Source organism: Lipotes vexillifer, unplaced genomic scaffold, assembly GCF_000442215.2.
Source record: "Lipotes vexillifer unplaced genomic scaffold, Lipotes_vexillifer_v1.1 scaffold621, whole genome shotgun sequence".
Classification (NCBI taxonomy): domain Eukaryota; kingdom Metazoa; phylum Chordata; class Mammalia; order Artiodactyla; family Lipotidae; genus Lipotes; species Lipotes vexillifer.
Genome location: NW_006792411.1, coordinates 2,035,646 through 2,039,832, shown reverse-complemented (window position 1 = coordinate 2,039,832; position 4,187 = coordinate 2,035,646). Strand labels below are relative to the sequence as shown.

Here is a 4,187-nt window from a genome sequence, read left to right as displayed (position 1 = left end):
GACAGCTTGATCATCCACAAAGGCATAATTCTTCCCTCCCACCCGAGCCCCAGAGCTGGCTCCTGGCCAGTGGAACTCTGAGAGAGGCAGGGTACAAGGAAGAAGTAGAAATTAGAAAACATGGATCCTACTCCCCCATCTGCCTCTGACCAGCTATGTTAAACTGGGAAAGTAACTCTCCCTGTCTGGGCTGAGATTCCTCATCTATAAAATGATAGGGTTAGCATGTATCACTACGGTCCCTCAACATCAAATCTTCAGTGTTTTCTGGATTCCATGAAATTAGCTAAAGAGGCCTGTTTGCTGGAAATGTAAAGTACAGAGCTGCCTCTCAGGAAAAACTTTAAGTTCAAAATGAAGGAAAAGAAAGAAGTGAAAGCAGGAGAGTCATGTCAACTTGAAACTCTCTTTGGTCATAAGAATAGCAAAGCAATGAGTTCAGATAGTTTGGGAGGAATAGAAAAGTACAAACTGCAAAACAGGAAACCCATTCTTGGCTGGCTGTCAAAGAGCCATGAGCTGGTGAAAATTTAGATCCATTTTCATTTTAAATTTCTTAAAACTAATAAAGTCCCCAAGTTAGTGAATTATTGAGATGCCTGCTACCGAAACACAGAATTATTGTTCCCGTCCCAGGCTTTTTAACCACTTGATTTTTCAGTCCTGTTTCTGATAGTGAGGTGGTACAAGGAACTGCTGGTTCCGGCTTGTCCCTGTGGCTGGCACCACCCCTCTACCTGCTTAGCATCATGACCACGTGTTTATGGACAATGGTCAAACGGGGCCTTGAATTATATACCTCCCCAAATAGCATTCCAGCTCTTGAATTTACAGGGACCCAATTTCCACATCTTTGATTCCAACAGTGGCTACAACAAGCACTCAGGTGTTTACCGGATGATTAAGAATAGTACTTACCAGACTCCTCAGGTATCTCAAACTACACAGCCAGGTTAATCCATCCAAGCTACGTTTGGACTACAAAATCATTTTTCAAAAAGGCATTATCCAGAGACAGAAGAGCTTACAGAAATGAGCTTAACAAACACCAAAACCAGATTTCCATAGAGAGCAGAAAAATAATTTATTCCAAAGGAGGGCAGAAATAAGAAATTCATCCTGAAAATATACTTTGGTATAGTTCTGGTGGGACAGATTTTCCCTCTGAACATGTGCTCCTACTGACTGCCCCACTGGAGACTTACTGTCATGTAATAGTTTTTAAACACTTTGCTGATTCTCATGTTGTGAGCAGGCAGGAGCCATCTTCAAATCCACAGTTCCCAAGGAGAGAGTAATGTTATTTCTCAAAAGAATAGCACTTTCTATCTCCGAACAGTACATAAACATTTTATAGAGGCAGCACAGTCTCGATTCAATAGGCACATCATTCATCAAAGTGTAAAAAAGGTGACAGGAAAAAATACTGCATTGTAGAATAAGATATTCAAATGTGGTGGGAACGTTTAAGGCAGCTGACAGCCAAAGTGGGCGAGTCAAGGAAGGTGGTCTGGGTATGGAGGTGATTTTGCATCTAGAGGAGTTCTCTTCGTGACCTGCAAAACAAAACCGTTCCAGTAACTGGCCTTTCCATCAACCTCAGGAGGGCCAAAGAGTAACACCAAGAAAGTCAATCAGGCCAATAATTTTAAATAGACAGATGCCCCCTAAATGAAAGTGGGCTCAGTTAACGTGCAAGTTCGGGCAGGTTTTGCAGGGCTGTGACAATAAGCCCAGTTACCAAGGACAATGCTAAACTGAGGATCCCAAGTCCCGATTTGACGGTATTATAGAAAGCAGGAAGAGTGGAGCTGACTAAGACCCATTGCACTGGGACCTGACAAGTTCCCTTGGGCTTCAAGAATCTGTATTTGCACTTCCGCTCCCACAGGCGGGCAAGCTGGTCCCTGCATCAGACTCCTAAAGAGCAGGCTCCTTGCTACTTGAGATGGCTCACCGTTCTTGCCACCCCAAGTGTAGGTGACAAATGAGAATTTCTTCTTCTAGAAGTTTAAAGCTGCAACACCACCTTTGCAGAGCTGGCAAACATTTAAAATAGGTATCTTCACACATCAGACTGCTAACAGTGGTCGCATAACTCCTTCACGCAAAAGCTTATTGTATAACATCTTTATAAATAAAGCCATATGTGCTACTTTTGAAGTTAAAGAGAAAAAATAAAGAGAAAATAAAGGTTAAATAGTGTCTTTAAGAGGTGATTTCCAGGGGGCTTCCCTTCCCTGGTGGCACAGTGGTTGAGAATCTGCCTGCTAATGCAGGGGACACGGGTTCGAGCCCTGGTCTGGGAGGATCCCACATGCCGCGGAGCAACTAGGCCCGTGAGCCACAACTGCTGAGCCTGCGCGTCTGGAGCCTGTGCTCCGCAACGAGAGGCCGCGATAGTGAGAGGCCCGCGCGCCGCGATGAAGAGTGGCCCCCGCTTGCCACAGCTAGAGAAAGCCCTCGCACAGAAACGACGACCCAACACAGCCAAAAATAAATAAGTTGTCTTTGAGGTTTAAAAAAAAAAAAAAAAAAAAAAAGAGGTGATTTCCACACAAGCCTCGAGTTAGTGGATAAGAAAACAAGCTGGTTGTGGCCCACCATTTGCCAGGGTGTTGAGGGAGGTGCAGGCGGAGTGAGGGGCTAGTTAAGTGGGGATGAGGCATGGCTGCAGCAGGCAGGTCTGGAAGGCTGGAGGTCGCAAAGCCCACAGGGAGACCACACGGGCCTTTGCGATTTCCCAAGCCAGTGGGCACACACCCTGGAGAATCCCCAGTGCCGGGAGATTAAATGGCAGGTTTCCCAAGGTTCCGGGGCCAAGGTGCCCAGAAGCAGACATGAGACTGCTGGTAAATCTTACTGGAGCAAGCTGGGCAGGCCAGCCGCCCTCCATGGTGGAAAGCACTGGACTGCTGGGGACCCACTAGGGCAGGACAGTGCAAACAGTCAACTGAAGATGTAATTAGACGACCATTTTTACCACGTACTAAGGAAAATAACCGTAGCAGGCTAGGGAGGGGCAATGACCAGAGCTACCGGTTTCTTCCATGGCTTCATGAAACCTTTCCTCTAATCTCACGATCTTTCCTCTCTTCTCTTCCTTAGGCCAGCAGAACAGCCCTCTGCATAGACCTGAGTTCCAGGCAGATTATTAATTTACTTGAGAATATGTGAAGCAGTGAATCCAAATGTTTTGTGTGTGAAGTTCCTATGAAGAGCATATGGTCAGGGGACTTGCCTGGTGGCGCAGTGTGTTAAGAATCCGCCTGCTAATGCAAGGGACACAGGTTTGAGCCCTGGTCCAGGAAGATCCCACAAGTCACAGAGCAACTAAACCCGTGCACCACAACTACTTAGCCTGCACTCTAGAGCCCGCATGCCACAACTACTGAAGCCTGCTCACTCTGGGGCCCACATGCCGCAACTACTGAGCCCACCTGCTGCAACTGCTGAAGCCTGTGCACCTAGAGCCCATGCTCCACAACAAGAGAAGCTACCACAATGAGAAGCCTGCAAACTGCATTGAAGAATAGCCCCTGCTAGTCGCCACTAGAAAAAGCCTGAACGCAGCAACGAAGACCCAACGCAGCCAAAAATAATAAATTAATTAATTTAAAAAAAAGAGCATATGGTCAGACTTCCTCACTGTTTAGGCCTTTCTGGATGAATGAACAATCACAGAAGGGGAAAACAGGTCTTCACTTTTGAAAAACCACACCGAAAGAGGGAATAATTTTCCCTCAAGCTCAGTGATACCAGTTTAAGATTAATGTGAACGAGCATTATGCTCTATGGCATAGACTTGTGGTTTGATTCTGGAGTGAATTAAAGAAGCACATATTCTAATCATCTCTCTGATATGAAATAGCCATTCTGGGGTGGAGGTGGGGAACTCAACCAAAGGGTGCATGTTCTCATTTTGTAAAATAAAGGAATCACAAAGCTACTTTCAGATAAAACTGAGAATGAAGACAACATAAAAATATTAAGGCTAGGGCTTCCCTGGTGGCGCAGTGGTTGAGAGTCCGCCTGCCGATGCAGGGGACAAGGGTTCGTGCCCCCGTCCGGGAGGATCCCGCATGCCGTGCAGCGGCTGGGCCCAGGAGCCATGGCCGCTGAGCCTGCGCCTCTGGAGCCTGTGCTCCGCAACAGGAGAGGCCACGGCAGTGAGGGGCCTGTGTACC

The 4,187-nt window shown here is 46.7% G+C and overlaps 1 protein-coding gene across 1 annotated transcript in view; it reads right to left on the bottom strand.

Annotated features, from left to right (window-relative positions):
* Positions 1-1,063: 1,063 nt before the first annotated feature.
* The window catches only part of ATP6V0E1 (ATPase H+ transporting V0 subunit e1), a 35,967-nt gene continuing 32,843 nt past the window's right edge, over positions 1,064-4,187 (bottom strand). Inside the window, exon 4 of the mRNA XM_007465541.1 lies at positions 1,064-1,556. The gene's annotated coding sequence lies outside the window, so the exon portion shown is untranslated. The remainder of the gene's footprint in view (positions 1,557-4,187) is intronic.